Consider the following 22303-nt stretch of genomic DNA (forward strand, 5'->3'; position numbering starts at 1 on the left):
CACACACACACACACACACACCATGCTCATGTGTGCGTTTACTGTTGGAAATGCTTTTTAGGGATAATTGAGCGAAGTTGCCTTACTTTGCCGATGAAGAAATGCAGCCTCAAGCAAACAAGGGGCCCATCCAAGGATTATGTAAAGCTCTACACATAGGAAACAGCAATTACACAGTTTGTAGACTGTTGACTCTGGCCGGTCGGTCACTGTGTGAATAGTTTTGAGGTCCTTTTATTTTTCATGTGAGATTTTAGGGAGAGCGCAGTCTTCACTGGCCGAGAGGTGGTTGTTGGCTCCCTCAGGAGACACATGTGAGCAGTGAGACCACAGCTGCGGAGCACCCGGGGATTCATTCTTCTTAGGTCATTCTTCGAATGTGGCGATGGTGTGAACTCGTTCCTTCCTGGGTCTTCTGCCTTCCAAGGGAAAAAGCTGCTGACCATGGAAAGAAACAAGATGGGTGGATATTGCACAGAAGTCTGGGAGCATTCAGTGTAGCATATCTAGTTATTTTTTTTTTAATTCAAGGAATGCCTACTTTTTTTTTTTCCAACATCTGATCTAAGTTTACCACCATAGCCATAAATCAGAGAAGATTCTTCTTTCTACTTCTGATTTTAATATAGTGGTCAGAAGAAAAAAAATTTTTTTTAATGCTTTCAGATATAAAGAGTATTGCTGCCTAAAAGAATGAGCTTTAATTCTCTGGGGTGTTTACTTCACAAACATTTTCATTCCCTGGACACCTGCTGTGGGTGACAGCTGATCTCTAGACCGTGAACAGACGTGTTTGATGTTAGTGCAGGAAACTGTCAGTGCAAAGAAACTTGATGTCCTGCCATTAATTTTAAAACAGCCTTTTGTATATGGAAATACATTTATTAAGGTGGTTGTTATATGAAGCAAGGGGTCATGGGAAATGTGAGAAAATGAGAGGAGATAAATGGCCTCCATGAAATTCAGTCATGTAGACAGTATGCTGTCTGCAGTTTCATTTGTGTCTGGCCTAGTATTTAATATCATCCTCATTGCTTATGGGGAGACTTGGAATCAGGGGGTGAGGTCACTTAACCCTGATGACGTAGCTGGTAAGCAGCTGGGCCAAAGTCTCTATCTGAGATTTTCCAGTCCAGGATGGATCTATTGTGTGTACCCGATGCCAGTGGCCTTTAATTCCCCAGCTGACAGAGAGTGTTCGTGTTCATTACCTTTCTCACTAGTGTGACAAAATACCAACAAAGGCCACTTAAGGAGGAAGAGTTTGTTCTGGGGCCATAGTTTGAGGGAGGAATCCTCTATTATTGCCTTGTCAGTTCTGAATTAGACAAGTCCAGATGAGTGAAAGTCATAGGATGAATTCTTCTCAAATTATGATGGAGTTATGCCATGCAGTACCTGTAGTGAATTGAAAAAAAAAAATCTGAAGTCAAAAAGCATTTTATACCTTCTCACTGAACATCCTAGCTTAGTGATGGTGTTCCTTAGTGGATGGCCTCTTCACCCGGGTGGTCTCCTCATTGGCTGGGAGCCACGACACTCTATTGATGCCTGGCTTTGCAAGAGAACATTGACCCACACATCGCTAGCTCTAGAGGACATCGAAACTGACCATCCAGATGTCACAGTGTGTATAATTTGACTGATATAATCACAAACTGAACCACCATAAGTCAAGGATCATCTATTTATAAAGCACAAACAAAACAGATGAACAGTATTCTCTACAAAGCGCAGACCCTCCTCACAAGATCTTGGGTTTGCATGCCGTTTATTCCACAGTGGTGCACTGTACAATTTGTACACTGTAAATCTCTTTGGGTTTCTATTTATCTAATAGTACTTACGTCTGATTGTGAGATCGAAAAGACAAAAGAGTGCACAGTGCTTTTGACAAGAGAGCTAGTGTGTGCTGTTTTACAGGTGCTCCACAGTATTCACTGGTGTTTTCACAGTATCCAGTGTCACACAAAGATAAAGGGACATTTAGTGTGGGCTCACACTGAAGTGAAGACAGACACAGGGAGCTGAGGCAGGTGGTCTTCATTGTGAAGAGTGAGGACAAGTCAACATTTCCCTTTTCGTGACCACACAGCTCTTTCCATTGCCAGTGGCAGGTGCCGTTGCATTGTGAGTCCTTCTGTTCCCAACTTTTGAAGTCATTTTGAGATGCCTCGTGGTGGTGTGTTCTAAGGGACTCTGGCCAGCATGACTGATGTGGTGAGCGTGGCTCTGACTGGCCCTTCCCTTCTCCCCCATTTCCTCTTCCTTGCTAAACCGTTAGATTACATTCTAAAGCTAGCCAACATCTATTCCCTTATTTGGCCACTTCCTCTTCCTGAGACTGACTACCAAAGTCCAGCTGCCAGAAGCCCTCTTGGCTCACCTAATTAACAGGCCCAATTAAAATGAAACCCCTCATCTTAACACAAGTTTTCCCCGTGTACTGCCATTTTCTTATGTTCCATGCCTGTCTCCTCTCTATCCAGAGGCAGTCCATTGTCTTTTGGAACAAATACCACCCCCGTCCCTTGTTCCCTTCCCCTTCTCCCTCATCCCATCCTCTATCTCCTGTCTTTGTCTCTCGTTCCCTGCTCTCTGTCCCTCTGGAGCAAACAAATCTCCTTTGTGCTGAGAACTTGGACTTGAGGATCCTGAGCTGATACTTTTCCTTTCCGTGCTGGCTTCCGTCTTGGATCCTCCGTGTATCTGCGCCGCTTTCTTCCTGCCATTCCTGCTTATTTGTTCTCCAGGCCTCCCAGTCACAGCCCATCCCTGACACTGCCTTAGTACCGCCCAAAGATCAGGATCTTTGGGACAGACAGATCCCGTGTAGCTGGGTTAGTTCCAGTTCACTCTCTTCAGCTGCTGCTCTTGTACTCTCTTTGCACATCCATCACCCCACTCAGCTCAAAGAGGAAAGAACATTTTAATGTTGGAGGAAGGTAGAGGTGGAAACACTGTGTGCCCAGGCAGTGGAACAGTTTCTACAGGGCAGAATACACGAGGAAACAAGACCTGAACAGAGGAGCTTGGCTTGCAATCCTCAGCAGTTTCAGAGGGACCACCTGACTGTTTCTGTCATGTCAGGGCAAATCCCAGTTCTCATGAAAGCATTTGGTTAAGACAATCCGTGGAGGATGAGACCGAATGACTCTCTTAAGATACAGGAGTGCCATGTGTTTAGCCCTGAAGAAGGACTTTTCTAATCGAAGGCAGGGTACAACTGGCTAGGCTTCTCAAAGCCTCTCCCTGGACTCTCTTCTTGGAGTATTCTCAGTTCAGTTCTTGTGGGAACCAGTAAGCATTGTCCGTCTGTGGGGCTGTGGAGTCCTTTGGAAAATACTGTTGAAAAGCTGTAGAGAGGAGGTGGACACATGAGCAGGAAAACAAGCTCCACACAGAGGAACAAAATGCATAATGCGCGACTCCCAGGGCAGAGGTTGACACCCCTTCACTGTTTCCTCCAGACTACACACTGTCATAAGGTGGGTGTCCTCAGAGCTTCCAAGGAGCTTCTAAGGAGCACCTGGTAGGTGAGCGATGGAAGCCTTGCTTTAAAACTTGCCTCCATCATAGGCGGGCGGACAAGACAGACCCTCCAGGCTCCCCAGGTCTACCTCCAATGTTTGCTTCCTTTAAACTGGATCTGAGTTCCTTCAAGCTAATCTGTCTCCTCTAATCACCCCTTTAAATGTTACAGAGACCACACCTGGGAACTTGTGGGCTCTAGTATTGTTCTTTTCCTATAATTTGTTCAGTGGTTGTTTGTTTTTGTTTTTTGAGACAGGGTCTCTATATATAGCCCTGCTGTCCTGGAACTCACTCTGTAGAACAAGCTGTCCTAGAACTCTCAGAGATGCTCTTGCCTCTGTCTCCTAAGTGCTGGGATTACTTGATGGTGTGTGCCATCATGCCAAGCCTGTGCTCAGTGTCTTGTGTGTGTGTGTGTGTGTGTGTGTGTGTTTGCGCTTGTACATGCGTGGACACTGGGGCCAATCTCAGCTGTCTTTCAAGCATCCACCTTTTCTCTGGAGACAGTGGCCTGGAATTCACCAAGTAGACTAGACTAGTTGGCCACTGAACCCCCAGCATCCCATTGGGCTCTGCCAAATTCAGGGATTACAAGTGCGCACCGCCATGCCAGGCCTTTTCACTCAGACTCTGGGGATTTCACGCAGAAAAGTGAGTATTTTACTGACTGCACTCTCTTCAACCCTATTTTTAATTTCTCTTTGTGAGACAGGGTCCTGCCATGTAGCCCTGACTGGATTAGATCTTTCAGTGTGACCGAGCTTGCCTGGAACTTGGGGAGATGGCCCTTCCTCTGCCTCCAGAGTGCTTATATGAAAGGAGCACACTCATAGTGCAGCCTTGTTCAGTTCCTTCAGTGTGTTCTCTGAGAAGATAACTGAGAGCTCCAGGGGAGGGTGTGTACACAGATCCCGAGAGGCCTCCTGCGTGTCCTTCCCCAGATGGATTTTCTCTCCATGCATCCCCCAGGAGGGCATTGCATGAGCATGTGCAGTAGAGGCCTGCTCTTGATAATTTAAATGTCTATTTAAAAATCTGTGTCACACTGCACCTTAATATTTGATTTTCTCTCTGTGAGGCTGGCTTTGGTGTTAACGATTCTTTCATTTTCTCGGCCACATTTTATGGATTATTTAACGGCCATGGAGGACAGGATGAGACAAAGGGAAGGGACAGAGGAAGGTGGCAGCCTTGTCCCTCCCCAGCCCTTACCTCAGGAGAGGAGGAGGTGGGGGGATGGCCCCACACTGAGAGCAGTGCCTGCAGGGCACCCTGAGAGAAATGCGGAGGTGTGTGGTGCACAGAGTGTCGAGGAAGCCCGGGTGACTGGCTGTGAGATCTTAGGGGGACTTCTCATTGACTCTCAGCCTCCTTGAAGTTCATGGCGACCACAGCCGTCCTTTCTCTCCACTCCCTGGAGAACTGGTGAAACTGTTCAAAGTTTACTTGGAATTACACAATCACGATATTGAAGTTACATGCATTTACATACGATCACACACACACACATGCATATGCAGTCACATACATATATGTTGTTCGGCACAGCCTCCAATGAAGTGTGCTGGTTAATTTTTTTTGTCGTCTTGACACAAGCTGGGCCAACTGAGAAGGTGGAACTTCCGTCCAGAAAATGCCTTTATCATCCTGGTCTGGAGGTAAACCTGTGGGATATTTTCTTGACCAATGATCAGCCTGGGAGGGCCCATCCCATTGTGGGGCAGTGCCAGCCTGAGCATGTAGGTGGTCCTGTGTTACATACGAAAGCAGGCTGAGCTAAGGACGGAGAGGGCAAGGCAGTGAGCAGCGTTCCTTCCTGTTCTCTGCTTCAGTTCCTGCCTCCAGGCTCCTGCTGATCTCCGACCCGCCTTTGCTCAATGGTGGACTTTGCTCAATGGTGGACTTTTCTCAATGGTAGACTTTTCTCAATGGTAGACTGTGCTGAGGATGTGGAAGCCAAACAGCCTTTCCTCTCAGGTTGTTCCTGTCTCAGCATTTAGCACAGAGAGACTAGAACAAGAGGAGATCAAGCAAACAAAACTTGAGCTCTCCGATCTGTTTCCTCTCTGCAGTCATATTGCCACACCGTTGTCACCTGCCAGTGGCTTCTGTGAGGGTCCCTTCTCGGTGCTGCATATTCAGGAAATTGGGACACAGCAATGGCACATATCCATCACCATGGTATCACACACAATATTTTATGCTTTAAAGTCCTCTATGTTCTGCCTGTTCAGCTGTCCTTCTCCACAGCCCCTGGCAACCATTCCTGTCACATAGGTTGTGTGGCCTTTTGTCATTGGCTTCTTTTTCTTATGAATATGAATTCAAAGTTCCTCCACATCTTTAAAGGAGCTTAGGAATTCTGCTGTCCTCCCTCCCATCCTCCCCCTCCACGGCTTGATCGTGTAGTTACAGTGTATTTAACAAACATGGCTGTTGTATTTTCTTCATATCACTTCCTGCCCTCTGATGTTTTCACTTTTTTCTTATCTGTCCTTCTCACTAGAACGCCAGCTTAGTGGGGATGGAGTTCCAGTCTGCCTCGGGTCCTGGTATTCTCACAGCACCTGAAAAGTGTTTCTGCATAGTAGGCGTTTTCTGCATAGTGGGTGCTCAGTAAATGTTGTAAGAGTTGCACGCCGTGTGACCCGAACATGAATTCCCTTTGTCTCTAGTCTTCTCTCCTACTTGGTTTTAAAGGTGACAGGCTCTCTCATTCACTTTGCTCCAGATTTCCAGATTTTGTTCAGAGGATGAAGCAGAAATTCATGTTAAGTCACCGAGTCTGGGAATTATTCCTTGTTCACCTTTGGCTTCTGAAGCTCTGTGGGTTGTCTTCTGAATTTAATGGGCCCCAGGTGAAAGGCAGTTGGAAGCTTCGGTGGGAACCAGTCACGTGGCCAGAGAGAAGGCAGGCAGAGAAAACGATTAAGGGAGAGTGGCGGGGAAGTGCGTTCCATCATTTGTTGAGTCACACGTGGTATTCAAAGCTGTGTATAACATAAAACGGGAATTAGGGGACCAATCTGATAGAAAATGAGGGAGCACACGCAGCACCCAGCACTACAGGGATGAAGGCGTTTCTTTAGATGTTTGACTCATTTACCAAACTGTAGTGTGATCAAAATATAGGCTAGTTCCAGGGAGAAATAATACAGTCACTGTTTGTGGTTCAGTGGTGCCCTTAGGGGCACAGAGAGGCCTGCAATTTCATTATTGGTTTTCTAAGTAACTTTCTTTAAGGCTAACAGACTTTCTGGGAAGGCCAAACCAAGGGAAGCAGAGTTAATGTTCTCATTAAAATGTTAAAGAGGCCTTATTCATGAACGAAGGAGGCTGTACTTGCTACATCCTTGTGAACTATGAAAATATGTGTTGATCTTTTGCAGAGGGTTCCCCCGGGCCCTCTGTCACCAAAAGCTTTGCCTAAACAGGGCTTGGCCACTTCTGGGCATGGAGTCATTGATCCTCCGTACTGTGTCTTCTAGGAAGAACTGGTGATGGGGTACCCCCTCCATCAGACTGCTTTCTTCCTGTAGAACCTGCTTGACTGGGCTGAGAGGAGAAGATGTCTGAAGATGCTGCAGCGCTGGTGAAGCCAGTTGCCCTGCTGACTGTGGATGAGATTCCTCCCGGACTCTGTCATCCCTCAGCATTGCAGTTTAGAAACAGCCATAGGACTTTGTAGATACTGAATGCAGATGCCAAGCACAATGCTGATTTTATTTCTGGATCCCCCCCCCACACACACACACACTCCCCAGGCACTAAACATGAGTCTTTATTGGCTACAGCTAGTTCAGAGGGATGAAGCGGGAGGACCAGGTGACCTAGCCTGCAATGCTTCAACGGGCCGGTTAGGGGATGGAGAACTCGCCCAGGTAGCGGCCAATCGATCATCTCTGGTTTGATTTCCACCTGGCTGAAGGTCTTCCCGTTCTAGACACCCACCATGCTGCCTACCGTCTCGGGCAGGATGATCATGTCCCTCAGGTGGGGCTTCACCACCTCGGGCTTCTCCATGGGCGGTGCCTCCTTCCTGTTCTTTCTCAGCTGCTTGAGGAGCCAGCACTGCTTCCGCCTCTGGCGCACGCCGTAAAGCTGCGTCAGCTGTGCATAGGGCACGTCCAGCAGTTGGCCCAGGTCCACGCTGAGCTCGGTAGGTGAGCTTGGTGAAGGTCCGCTTCTTTTTCTGCTCCACTTCAGCATTCTTGGAGGCTGCTCTTGGAAATTGCTTTATACTGATATTTACATGAAACTGAAATTATAGAATGATGGTCTTCATACAGGTAGGAAACCATATCACTGGAAAACTCAACATGAAATTTAAGGAAAATCAGTTAAAACACCCTACCTTCACTCTAAATCCACGTTATTAGAAAGCCTTGCTTGTTGGATGGTAGCAAGTGCGACTCTCATGGTTTGTACCTGTGATAGTAAGTGTAGTTTCTGGGGAATGGTCAAAAGTATCAAAGAAGAAGAGAAGTCTAGCCCAGGTTCATGGCTGATATTCCCCAAACAAAAGACACTCATAAAAAGAAAGACATACAAAATTTTTCAAGTTTTTATGAGATAGTGGAGATTTCATACAATAATCACCCCAAACAGTTGTTAAGCTGGTGGGTTTTGTTGTTACCGAAGAAGTAGGTAGTTGTGGACAAAGAGGTTTGGGCAAAGGAGTGTGATCTACTGGTTGTAAATGGAAGGAGGTCTACCAAGGACTTTGATTCTTCTGGATGTCTCCATATCCTTGGCTCCTTTGATTTATATGTAGAGGGTTTACCTCTCATGTGAGGGCCTCTGTTTCAAGAGGTCAGAAAAATTCTCTCCCAAGTTCTAGTGGCCAGAATCAGGCAAGAAGGGCAGGAGAGAAGGTGGAGACCTTCCTGCCTCTGCGGTTTCTCAAATGTAGTGTCGCCATATTTGGGGGAATAGCCCTCAGTATTATTAGTTGTAAGTTAAACTGATGAGTTTTAAATATTCACTCCTACTCAGATCAGACTAATGTTGAAATATGTATGTCCTAGAAGCTGTCAAAGCATTTTCTTTTAAAGAATGAACTCCTTGTCCAAGTGAGTACCTGGCATTTGTAAACTGTTTCCAGTGTGAGAGCCAGAGATGTGAGTTATGACAGATAATCCTGAAAGATGGTTGACTCTGTAGATTTCTGAATTGCTTAGATAGAGGTGTAATGCTTTTAGTCCAACAATGATATGGATATTAGTGTTAAAAAGAACCTCTAGGCATGTCTGTGGAACACTGATGCTACATAGTGAAATACGTGCTTTTAATCCCAAAGCAATTTAGAGTGACATGTAACAAACTTGCAGGCTCTTCCTTTCACTCTTCGATGATTGACAAGTAGTGTCTTACAGTCACTGGGAAACTGCTCACCTGACCCAGACATTCAGAAAGTGGCTTCCCACAGTTCTATCCGGCATGGCTCAGCAATCTACATCTCCTCACTTTAGCCAAAGTAGAAATCCGGTAGTTGATGTGGTCTGTGGAGCAAGTGCATTCTGGGGAATTTCTTAGTTGACTGGAAAATGCTTGTGTGTGGTGTTCAGGCCCTTACTCCCACCTTTGAAGAAATGTGACTGTGATGAGACCTGAACAATGCACCTTGGAAACAAACAGAACCATTTGCTAATGTGGTACAGGATGCTGTCTTGTTAATAACGTTTGTCTGCTTTGTAGATTTTTTTTTCTATTTTCAGATTTGTTGTTTGAATGCTAGTGGTCACATCTGACTGCCCAAAGTAATACTTCACATTCTAGTGCAATTGTATCCTAGATCCTATGTTGTGTTTGTAACTAGGCCAAAAAGTTAAGGGAATTTTTCCAAGCCCATCAGTGTGAATTATTCTCCTCAACTAGACTATCTTAACATTTATAATCACCAGTGTGTTGATTGTTTGGCTACTTACTCATTTCTCCATCACATATTTAGGGCATATAGACTGTCCAGGCACTGGGATACAAAAGGTCAGCAAACTGGATCTTGTCTGGGTTTTATTCATAGTTCACAGGTTGACTATAAAAGATTGAACTACTTAAAAATTACTTTTCAGCAATTTAAAGATCATATGTGAGATTGCCACATTACAGCCTATGCTATAGAGTTCTTCTTCCTAAATGCATTGGACATGAGAAGCAGTACCAGGCATTTCTGTATTATATACAATCTTCATATTAAGCTGTACCTTGTGAGGCTTCCTGTTTGGACACTGAAGGAGGCTTCTTGTGTACTGTAGTGTGTGTTTATCAAGAACCACTTTGTAAGTGCCTGCTGGTGCCATTGAGGGGCCTTGTATGGGGGTGGGGCATGCTTCATCCCAGGAGGGTGTGGGATCCTTGTATGGGAGTGGGGCATGCTTCATCCCAGGAGGGTGTGAGGTCCTTGTATGGGAGTGGGCATGCTTCATCCCAGGAGGGTGTGGGATCCTTGTATGGGAGTGGGACATACTTCATCCCAGGAGGATGTGGGGGTCTGCACAGAGAGGGATGAGACTAAAGCCAGGATTGCTGTCATGGTACACTTAGGCAAAACTAGGGAGCAAATGAAACCTTTGCTCAGTGTATGTCACCCCCATATGGCTTCTAAGCACAATAGCTAAACATTCCAGGTTTGTCCTACAGTTTTAAATGCCAAGGAAATGCTAGGCTATTGCATTTATTTAAAAAAGTCTTCCTGCCCCAACTGTTGACCTGGCACAGGTTAGGAGGATGTGAGAAGTCCAAGCCTTACGTTGACATGATGAAGGAGTCCAGCATTTTCCCGGCCATTGCTAAGCTGTGTGTTTGGCTAGGCTGGCTGCATGCTAACAACAGCGACTCAGATCTGTGACAGGCAAGAGGGCACAGCAGAAGAGAATGAAAGCGTGGGTATAACAGGGAAAAAGAGAAAGTGGAAGGGAGGCACAGAAGCTATTTGATGTCCCTTCTTTCTCTCCCTTCCCTGTCCACAGAGAAGACAGGATAACAAAGCAGGTCAATTGAAGAGGGGGGAAAGAGTGACCGAGGCCGGGGGTAGGAGAGAGCTGGAGGTGGTAAGGGAACCAGAGAAGGCACAAGAATAAGTGGGAGAGAAGGAGAGATAAGAACTATTTAAATGCAGGAAAGAGATGGGCGCAGAGCACGCTTTGGTCCTACCGAGAGCCCTCAATTGCTCCCAGTGGTGCATCTACCAAATAGCCAGTGTCCCTTGCGGAGGGCATTCTCCTGGCTCTTGTATGAGCTTTAATGCGATTCCCTTTCTGGTCCCGTTATAACTGGCTGAGGTTTCATTGACACTCTGTGTGATCAAATGGCAAGCGTGGAGGCACAGCTCTGTTAGCCCTTGCTGGGCGCCGCAGACTTCTGAGTCGCTGCTTCCTGCATTTGATGTCTGCCATTCCTCCTTGTCTACAGGTAGGAGAGTTAAAAGGGAGGAAAGCACACCTCTGGGCTACCACGGTTATGGCTCACGCATACAGATATTCAAAGACGCTGAAAGAAAAAGAGAAAATCACAGTCCCATATTTTCTTGAAGTAAGGTAGTTGACTCTTTCGTTTCTGGTTCCGTTACATGCACTGACAAAGCCACACACTATACCCTCTGGAAGATCTAATTTTTGTTACAGGATTCACTGTAGCATGCCTTTCAGACAGCTGGTGCCGAGCAAGGCACTTTCCGAGTGGGCATGAATACCTAAGTGCATACCTTCCTGTTAGAGCAACCATGCCATTTTGTAATTTCTGTTTTCCCTCTTCTGACTCTTTGGATGATATTGGGTATAACTGAGGAGCTTTTGGATGTTCCTTCACAATTAGTCTATGCGTTCTGGAAAAGGAAGGGGGTTTAGTCAGCAGCAAAGGATTTTGGAGGGGTTGGGAGACCATTTGTCCTCAGATTCACACACCTGTGATGAAATTGTGGGCTTCAGATCTGGGGCGCTCCGTACTTGGATCCTAGGAACCACAGTCACGATGCTTGGGGTCCTTTAAAACTGGGCTTCTCAGGCTTCAGTCTGCCTGGGTACCAGCTGAAGCCCCCGTGAAACTGCAGAGTCTGGTGCTGTATGCCTCCCAGTGGACTCTCAGTCCAGGCTGATGAGTGTAGACCATGCTCGGAAAAAGAGGGCTCTGAAACCCTTTCCAAAAAAATCAAGTTTTATTCAATGAAAATATCTAAGTATATTTTATAGTTTGCAGGACAATAGATTTTCTTAGAAAAAAGCTTAAATAGCTAACTCAGTTCCAGTTGGAAATATATAAGATAAATAATGCATCTGCCTCCCCAGCTTTAGGCACTAGTGAGACCCTAGCCCTAACACCGGACTCAGTGTAGCAAACTTTAACAACTAGGGCTTCTTTAAAGCAGAACTATCCTGTGAGAGATTGACAGCTTAAAGGCTCTGTTTATGGTGAGCAGCTATTGATTGTTCCCAGGTTAGCATGGTGCAGAGCCCTTCTGCAAGGCCGTTCAGTTGGAATGGGCTGGGCATAGAAGGGGCAATGTTCAGCTCAAGTTCCTCCAAGTGAAACCTTGCATCTGCTTACACGTGTTCAGTTGGCTCGGAAATTGATGTTTGGAGTTTCTTCTAACAAGATGGCCTTTGTTTTGCAGGTCCTTGGCAGCCAGCATGGTCGTGTATTGATAAAGAGGAGAGAAACTCATCGTGCTAAGGTAAAGGAATGGTTTGTGTGGCCCAAATGACAAGCAGGGCTAATGTCAGGGGGCCACTGTATGAGGACTGACTTGACTTCATCATACAGCTTGAGGTCGCTCTCTCGCACAGTGATTGATGCCTGTGTTTCAGGGGTCTGTAGTGTGAAGCCTCAGTGAACTGACTTGCCTACGAGGAGCATCTGCAGGGCCTTCAGAAACCAACAGAAACACTGTCATAGGAGGTCATGTACCAATTTCTACAGAGTAAAGTAGAATTATGGCTGTTCCTCCTTTTTGTCAGAAATCTCTCTTTTCAACATTAATGTAAATACTGAAGACTTCAAATTAAGTCTTCTCATCTAAAGTTGTCCTAAATCCCCCCACCCCGCCCTTTTCGTTAAAATCCATACCTCACAACTTTGATCTGCCCAAATAGGTCGTTAAGATCAGTTTTCCATTAACTTTTGTTGATTTCTTTTCTAACAGTCTTTTCAGAGGATTAATGGTCTCCACTGAGAGAAACCATCTCTTTCTCATATGGCCTTTATAAATCTGACACAGATGTAGCAGTCTGGTTAACTGAACCAAGCTATGAGTAGAAGTGGCCCCCACCAGGAGTTGTATTGGCCATGACAATGAACTGGGCTTATTTCTTTGGTGATTGAATCTGTGTCATTGTCTCATAGTTTTGGAAGCTGTGTGTCTACAATCAAGGTGTCCTTGGGGTTTCTTTTTGGTGTTGTGAGGAAGAGTAGGGTCCAGCTCCAAATTCTGTTGTCTCAGGCATTCCTTGGCATACAGATGACACCTTTCCCCCAGGTGTCACATCATGTCCCTTCCATGTCTGTCTGTCTCTGTGTCACAGGGCATTGGGGGGATTCCAATGACCTACTCTTAACTTCATCATCCTTGCGGGCCCCATTTCTAAAGCAAGCTATATCCACATGTGCCGGAAAGCTAGGACCTCTGCATCTGTTAGAGGGACATAATCCACCCGCAGTCCTGTCCAAGTGGCACTTCTCTTGGTATCCACTAACAAGTCTTAATATTCACTGAATGAATGAAAGACCACATTGGCCGTGGTCAGACTGAATTAGGAAAAGCAAAGTGCACTTACCAGAGGTGTGCAGGCTTCATTCCACTCCTTCATTCCATTACCTCCAGTGAATGCCTCCAGTCTGTATCGTCTAAGTTACACTACACTGTAAGTAGATAAGATGCCTCTTTTAAAAGTTGTATAGAAAGTGGGTTTAAAAATACATATACAGCTCCTGTTGTGAGTGGTCCTTGCTTCTCTGCTGGCATCCAGGCTGAACCATCAATTTGCATACTGCCTCCATCAGTACCTCCAGATATCTTTGCAGCCAGTTCGGTGCCATTTAACTCATAGCTGGGCTGTTCTTCCTTCCCAGCTGCATTGCTTTGCACTTATTAAGTTTAATGTTCTGTTTCCTAGCTTTAATTCATAAATGCTATCCTGAGATGGATCTGCCCTCACGGCATCGTCTCCCATTTCTATGCTTCTCTAGCTCAAATTATTAGAAGTTACCTTTTTAGCATTTGTATTTGGGTATTGGTAAGACATTAAGACACTGATCCTCAGGTAGAACTTAATGGCTCTGTTTATTCCTAGAGATGTTTATTTGTGAAATTTTTACTTCCTCTGAACTCTGTGCTTTCTTTCCAAGTCTGCTGTTGTAGGGAAAAAAAAAATAGCTAAAAGAACTAAAAGGAAGCCTCCTGCTGAGAAGCATAAAGAGCTGGAGGTAGTTTTCTGCCTGGAATGAGTAGATGGTTTAGGAAACCTGTGAGTTCTCCTATGCCCAGGATGAGTGCTGTATGGAGCTGATGTGAGATGGAAGGACAAGGTCTAGAGATGGAGGGTCAGAGCCAGGCTGGGGCTTCCTGGGAGTCTACCCTGTAGGCCCCTTGGAATCACTTACGTGCGGACATTCCCAGCCCACAGGAGTTTCCGTGTTCCCTGGATGAGGCTGCCCCAGGGCCAAGTGGGTAACACTGGTTTCTAAGCTGGTGGCTTATAAATAGAACAAAAGATTGCTAGCCTTTTTCCAACCGATATTTGTCCTTAGAAAATTGGTAAGTCAGATGGCAGTTATTTATGACACGTGTGGTGTGTGCCGGCATGATCCCACCAGATGACATGGAGGATTGCTCAGCTTCATCTTGATGCCTCCACAGCTGTTTTCTTTGTTGCACTCAAGACTGCTGCCTTTGACTTAAGGGCTTCTGGAGCTTTCCATGTGCACTTCCCTTGTTTGGTCTATTGAGGATGTCTGTAGGGCTTCTTTAAAACAGTTCAGTGTGCTGTAGTTGCGCAAGGATCATGTCAGGGTGATGGTGGGGTTACCGTCTGTGGCTGCAGGAGGAGCGCAGTGAGCAGTCACACGCTGGTCATTAAAGTCTGCCGAACTGGGTGGCCAGCGACTGCGCTGTGCACTACCGTAGCGGTAAGATCTACTACATCTCATTCTAATAACTGCGTCATTTTGTGTGGACCTTATACTCCTCTGTTATGGAAACATCCCAGAAACAAAACCCCAAGCCCCTCTAGCATTTAAACCTTAGCTATCTTTGTTGCCTAATCTTTTCTTTGCTACCATTCTGTATTCTTCAGTTTCATTGATCTAATATTTGAGAACTTGGACATAGGATTTTCGTGGGATGCTAATATTTGTTGTTAGCTCTGATTTTAAAACCTGAGAAGTCATTCCTGTATTCACTTAGTCAATGGTTAACATGGTAGAGTTTTGTGTGTGTGTTTTAAACCTGTTAAAGGTTATTTATAGTATTTAGAGAGTATCCTAATTTAAACAAATCCTCTGTTTTGGGGATAGGGTCTCTCTATCCCATCTGCCACTATGCCTGGCACAATCGTGTTTTGACTCAGGCTTTATCAAACCTTCTTAGGACGGTTTTTTTTTTTTTTTTTAATGCACACAAGGTAAAATGGGAACCTAAGTGTTGGATTTCTCTGGGTTCATCTTTCGCCCATGGCACTCCCTTTGTTTCATTTAAAATCTGCGAGTCAAGTGATCCTGAGCTGGAAAGTTAAAGGGAGCGAAGAAGAGCAGAGGGCTCCTGGCAGGGAGGAGCTCAGAAGTCTGCGTTCTCCGTCATCTGTTGCTGTTTCTTGCATGTAGATAGCACTAGGCGTTGGCCAATTCCTGTAATTCATGTTTTTAAGCCCCTTACCCCAACTGCTTCTCTCCCTCTTCCTCTTCTTCTCCTCTCCTCCCCCTCCTCCTCTCCCTCTTCTCTCGTCCTCCTCCTCTACTCTTCCTTTTCTAGGTTTTTCTCACTCCCCCCTTTGCTTGCTTATTAGTTCCTTCATTCATTTGTGCATTGCCTTTCTGCCATGTACCAGAAATTGCTCTGGGAGAAAATGTTAAGCATATTATCATTCTGATGCTGATGGACAGTCATGCAAAAGCCACTGGTGTAATTCAGCCAGATACTTCACATGTCTTTCAAACAGGAAGCAGGACAGTAAAACTGGCTTGAGGGAGATAGGGAATGTTTTTATGGAGAAGATCGTAAAGAGGTGGAGATTGGGAGAATAGAAAAGATGCTGCCATGTAGTTGAGCACCATGGAATAAAAACCATTCCAGAGGAGAGGAGATGGGGCTGCAGGGAGCTGGGTGTGCTATGTACTGCATGTTGACAGGATATTCCTGGAGTATACAGTGGAAAGAGGGAGTGAGATCGGATGAGGCACTTTATAAGAAGGTGGGAAGTGGACCTTGCTGGTTCTTTTGCACACAGCTGAGCGGCCTTTCTATCTCATGTGCACAGCAGTTGCCGCCCATGCATCCTGCACATTGCAAGCAGACTGACGGTTCATAAGGGCATATATCCTCTTTCTTCATGACTCTCAACTCATTGCTTCTAAAGGAAAGCCAGGCCTCCTCAAACCCTTACTCACTCCATTAAGTTGTGTACTCAGTGAGACTTGTCCATTTTATTTCTCATACATCATTTCCTACTTTTGTCTCTCTGCTTCCATTTCCCAAATCCTCCTGTCCTTCAAGACTACCTGTGATATATATATATATATATATATATATATATATATATATATATATATACACATACATACATATATACACATACATACATATATATATATATATATATATATTTTTAATGGAAACTTTTCTCCTGACTGATCTTTTTTTAACCTCTTCTGAACTCCAGGATAACTTCCGATGACTTCTCAATCAAAATTTTCGTAGGCTTCTTTGAGTCACAAGCTATTTTTACAAATGCTCAGTAAGATACCCACACACTGAAGGGAAGGGCTTGATGTCTTTCATGTAGCCTGTCTATGTCAAAAGGGCAGCTTCTTGAGTTTAACAGACATTGCACCAATGCTTTTCCAGAGAATGGAGCTAAACAGAGTTTCTATAATTTGGGAGGCTCTTACTGTGATTGATTAGTTGTCATGGGGAGATGCAAGTGTTAATATGCTATCCATATGGAACTCTCTCATGGAAGACTGTCAGTGGAGGTGGAAGAATTGCCTTGAGCAAAAGGCAGACATAGTACAGAAAGGATGTCAGGTTTAAGGGGAAATCGGATGAACTACCCTAAGGTTTAGACATGGGAAGAGGACACACTCAGCCATTAGGCCACATGTAATTGTCTCTGACACTGAGTGACAAATGGCCCAACAGGCAAAAGCACCTACATTGCATTAAAATTATTACATGAAATGACCTCTGGAAAACTTGATTCAATTTAAGTCTTCTCAGTTACAGTCCCGGAGACAATCACAAATTCAAAAATATATTTATGAAACTGTGTTGCTACTGAGCTCAAAAGACCATAATCCTATTACTTGAGATTTTGAAAAGGGTAAACATGAGTAACTGCAAAGAGATATTGATTAAAGAAGTAATATGAACAGGAATAATGGAATTAAAGTAATTGAGGCAATATTGGGCCTAATGGACCTTGTTCCCTTAGTGCTTTTCTTCTGATTTTGCATTGAGTTGGCTCTAAAGTCGATTGGACTGTGTGCATCGAAAAAAGACACAATGGAAGAATGAACATTGCTGTCTATAAAAAAATCAATCTGTTTTTCTTAAGGAAGAGCATCAATCAGTCTGTGAAATCAATTAACTGGGGTTTTTTTTTTGCATTAGTTTATAACATAATGAAACAAATGATGAGACAAGACTATGTGCCTTAATCATAGTAGATCTCAGTAAACATTTCTTGAGTTGATGGAAGGCTAACAGGGATTTAAAAGTGAACTGGTGCAAGTCCCTTTGTTAGTGTGAATTTCCCCCATGTTCTGTTGGCTCGACAGCCTGTATCTGTAAAGGCAGATTACTCAACTTCATTGATTCTTTCACTGAGATGAGTTCTCTCACCTTCTGTCAGCAGGCCAGGCCAGCTTTGGTGACCTTGTATCTCTGGGTCATTCTGTGTCCTAAGTGGCTTTTTGGAAATCCTGACTGTCATAACTATGTTTCACTAAAAGATTTTACATTTTGGAATATTACTTTAGTGACAAAACTCCCTATGTATGTAACATCAGTATTTTCTTCCTGTCTTCCGGGCTCTGGGCTTATGTTTTAGAATGCATTCCCTATGGCAGTTCATTAAGATTTCTGCCACTCCTTATTATTAACCTCCACCAGTTTCTGCCCCTCCGGGGGTAACAGATTTGCTTTTCATTGTATCACTGCACTTTGGATAAGTCTGTGGTTCTACTTAAAATCCTTCTACATATATACAAGCATGTGTGCACTTACATACATATAATTAAAGCCAGTTCTCCTTTAGGCAGTAGTGAGGTTTTTGTTGGTTTTATCCACACTGTTAGAAAGTCATTTTAGTGGGATGAGTGGTCCTGGGCCTGGAGAGTTGCAGGTGCACAATACAGAAGGTTTTTTTTTTTTTTAAACCTGCAAATATTTCAAAAACCGTTATATTTTCAATCTCCATAAATGTATAACTTTAAAATCTGAACATCACTCAAGTAAGAAGTTTCCTTTCTCCTTTCATAGGATTGTAGGGAACTAAAGTGTTTACAAAATGTTTCAACATCTTGGTGATCCGCTTTGGTGAGAAATGGAGAATCTTAAGACACTCAACGCAGCTGTGTTATGTGCAGAAGGGTTTTCTTTCTTATGTGAAGAGCCCCGATGTATATATTCCTCAATCAATTAATCATACTCTGTTGTACATAGTGCAACCTCTGCAGAGAAATGTCTGGAGCCCAGGTTTTCAAAATTGAATCGAAACCCTTCTTTCCTCCGTTGCATTGGCTCTTCCCATCCCATTGTCTTGTCTGCTGGAGTTTGCTCTGAATGTCCTCTTTTAGGCCGATGATCAATGCAAAGTACTGCTCTCCCTTTGAGGATATGTTCTTATTTCCCACAATGAACAGTGCATTGTTAGGGCAATGGAACATACTGTTATGTAAGATGAATTGCTAAATGGTCTTATTAATAAAAAAATCCCAGAGCTAGATATTGGGGTAAAAACTGAAAGGTCAGGGAAGCAGAAAGAGGCAGCCATGTTCTTACCACTTGGAGATCCTCAGCCCAAGAGAGCTACTTCCTGTATACCCACCCACGCCTGTATCCTTTCTGTCCCTGTCATCTCACTTCCTCTCTCCGCCCAGCTGCATCACTTTACTCTTCCTGTCCAGCTCTGTCACTTCCTGTCTGTCTGTACAGACACCCAGACCTCTATGGTTAACTAGTGTTGGAATTTAAAGGCATGTGCCACCACACCTGGCTCTGTTCCCAATGTGGCCTTGAACTCACAGAGATCCGGATGAATCTCTGCCTCCCCAATGCTAGGATTAAATAGCATTAAATAGGCATATACTACCATAGCCTGCCTTCTTATGTTTACTATAGTGGCTGGCTTTTTCCTCAGATCCTCAGATAAGCTTTACTGTGATGCATAAATAAAATATCACCACACTATTACATAAGAACATTCAGGTACCAAATCGAGTTTCACCCAGATGTCCCAGTCTGTTACCCCTAAACATTGGATCTTATCCTAATGTTGAAAACAAATTGTATAATCTCAGTGTTCAAGGATTCTCAATGCCAGAGGCTAAACACTGATTGAGAGGTTTAAGATTAAAGATAAATATGGATGAGACCCAGGGTTATGACAAATAAAACAACAATAAATCTATAGATAGCGAACTTCATCTTTTAATAAAAGCCAGATGAGAAGTTGAAGCTAGAGAGCTGTAGCTTGCATTTCTGACTGCACTGAATGCTTTCTTGCTGCCTCTGTGGTGTCTGTCCTCTCAGGGGAGTCAGTAGGAACACCGAGTGTGTGAGTGGGTGGCTCTCTGTTTCTTGTGCCTTCCTTTGGGCTCTTTTCCTTCTCTTGGTTAGTTCTGTCCTATTCGGATGTGTTAATTTTTTTTTCTTCTAATTTTATTTTATTTTTATTCCTTAGAAACTCACTTGTTTTCTAATGAAGGACAGAAAGGGGATGGATCCAGATGGGAGGGGAGGTGGGGAGTAACTGGAAGGTGAAACTTTAATCAAGATATATTATGTGGTGGGGAAAAAAAATCTATTTTCAATAAAAGGAAAAAAAAAATTAAAAAGTGGTACCTCCCCCCCAAAAAAAGATGAATACATATGTTATTCCTGATCCTTCGGAAGCATAATTGAAATGACTTTTGAGGGATTTTTCTTGAAAACATGAGTCAGCAGCTACCTCATTTTTGAAGCTGGAATGGATCTGAATGGGGTGATGACTTAAGGGCTGAGAGAGTGGACTTTGAATCGGGCAGAGGAGAACAGAGGACAGTATCCCAGTTTTGGATTGAAAACCTCTGCAGAAGCTCACACCTAAGAATCAAGAATCCTCCTGAGCCACAGACTTGCTGTTCAGTTTCTGGTTCTCCACCCTTTTATATCAGCAGATGACCAAGGATCACTGGACTTTAAGGAAAACTATCCTGATAGGCCGAAGCTAGAGCATGTACTCAGAACAAGCAAACTTAGAGAAAAGAGAACTTTGTAGGAAATAGTCTTCTGAAAAAAAAAAAAAAAAAAACAAACTCAAACAGAAAACCTCTAGAGCGATAAAACAAGATTTCACAGCTATTGACTACACAGAATTTATAAAGATTAAAGATAATGCCATAAGAATTTCCTAGATAGTGAGTTAAATATAGAAGATAATAAAATAAATAAATAAATAAATAAATAAATAAATAAATAAATAAATAAATAAATAAATAAATAAATAAATAAATAGCTGATAGGATCTGTTCCTGAGGTCCAGTATCCAAAAATAGAAGCATCAGAGGGAGAGAATGTGGGTCAAAGCACTGAAAACTATCTGAGGGAAATTCAGCATTTCCTGCAACCTACAACTAAATGTAGGAAGTTTGGGGTCAAAAGAGAAAAATCATGTAATTGTGAAACTTTATAAATCTAGATTGTGTTCCAGTAAATGGCAAAATCCGCTAATAAGCAAGACCCGGGGTCTCAAAAATGGCACGAGATGAAAGCCCGATGGGGAAAAAAAATAGCCAAGGTGAAGACAGAGACATCTGAAGGCACAGCCAAGTGATGGGTGTTGGCATCAACTGATCTAAATGGTAGAGGGTAGAGAGGTTCAGGGGAGACTTTGATGATGGCAAGGCTGAGAAAGGAGGCCTAAAGAGTTGGAGAGGATTTGGAGGAAACATAATAAATTCATGGGAAACCACTCAGAGAGCACAGTGATTAGCTCTAAGACCCAATGTAAGGCAGAAAAAAATATAAAGTCATGGGATACGGTATGGCTTGACACCAGTAGTCTCTCTAGAGCTCTGTGACTTAAGTGTGGGCATAGAATCCAAGTGTGGTGCAATCCTAAGACTTCCAAAAATAGTCTATTCATATTTTAAAAAATTATTACATTTAAACCTGAATTTTTGTATTGTGTACATATTTGTACATGTGAGCATGGCATGCACTTCTTGTGGTGTGCTTGTGGAAGTCAGAAGACAACTTGGAGGAGTCTGTAATGAGTTTTTTTCTGTCCCACCAGCCAACTCCCCCAAATGACATGGAGACTTATTAATTATGAAAGTATAGCTTATAGCTTAGGCTTGTTCCTAACAAGCTCTTATAACTTAAATTAACCCATTTCTATTAATCTACCTTCTATCTCGTGATGTTACCTCTTTTCCATCTTGCACCTCCTGTTTTCTTTCTGTGTCTCCTGGTATCTTCTGTGTACCTAGATTCCTCCTCCTCTTCCTTTCCCTCCCTGGAAATCCCACCTGTACCTCCTGCCTAGCTATTGGCTGTTCAGCTTTTTATTACACCAATCACAGCAACTCACCTTCACACAGTGTACAAATATCCCACAGCAGTAGTCAGATCTTTCCTTCCATTGTGTGGGTCCTGGGAATTGAACTCAGATTGTCAGACTTGGCAGCAATCACCTTTACACTCTGGCTTGTATTACCAGCCCTCTTTTCAGAATTTTAACATAAGCTTGTTGATGAATATACATTTTCAAACACACTTTTTTGACCAAGACTTTAGTGATTCTCTGTCAGATATTTATTTATTAGTTGCTGTTGTGATTTGGCTTGTAAATGTATTGAAGATTACATCCTAAGGCAGTGCCTTTATTGGAGGGGTGACAGAGCCTTTAAGACATGGGCAGTATCTGGTGGGCAGTAATTGGGGGCTTAGCTTTAAAGGATATTGGGACCCTTTAATCTTCTCTTTCTGCCTTCTGGCCACTCTGAGGTGAACGGACCGTCTCTGCCATCTGTTCCTACCATGGTGTACCGTGATGCAACAGGCCCAAGGCTCCAGGGACAACTCGAATGACAAATTCTTAAGTCAGTTATGAGAGATATTTTGTCAGAGTGTCATAAACCCTACTGACACAGTCAGTGTTAGTGAAACACTACACAAGCAGTAATTTAGAAAAAAAAATCAAATTATCTCACTGCTGTTCCAAATTCTTCAACAGTTAAAATTATAATTAAAAATTTGACAGTCTGTCTTTTTCTTTGCTAACCCAATGCGATACTCCGGTAATTCGATGAAGTCCAAAGCCAGTTGAATTTCCCCATGAAGAATTATGAGTTAAAAGTA

At 43.7% G+C, this 22303-nt stretch overlaps 1 protein-coding gene across 7 annotated transcripts in view; it reads left to right on the forward strand.

Annotated features, from left to right (window-relative positions):
- The window catches only part of Enox1 (ecto-NOX disulfide-thiol exchanger 1), a 565632-nt gene that overhangs the window by 105624 nt on the left and 437705 nt on the right, over window positions 1-22303 (forward strand). For 6 of the 7 annotated variants that reach the window (XM_042285220.2, XM_042285223.2, XM_042285221.2 and 3 more), the window contains one exon: window positions 12143-12202. The gene's annotated coding sequence lies outside the window, so the exon portion shown is untranslated. Of the gene's footprint in view, window positions 1-10944; window positions 11070-12142; window positions 12203-22303 lie in introns of all 7 variants that reach the window. The other variant, XM_076545410.1, reaches the window with a different exon arrangement.

The sequence above is a fragment of the Peromyscus maniculatus genome, chromosome 9 (genome assembly GCF_049852395.1).
Source record: "Peromyscus maniculatus bairdii isolate BWxNUB_F1_BW_parent chromosome 9, HU_Pman_BW_mat_3.1, whole genome shotgun sequence".
Taxonomy (NCBI): Eukaryota; Metazoa; Chordata; class Mammalia; order Rodentia; family Cricetidae; genus Peromyscus; species Peromyscus maniculatus.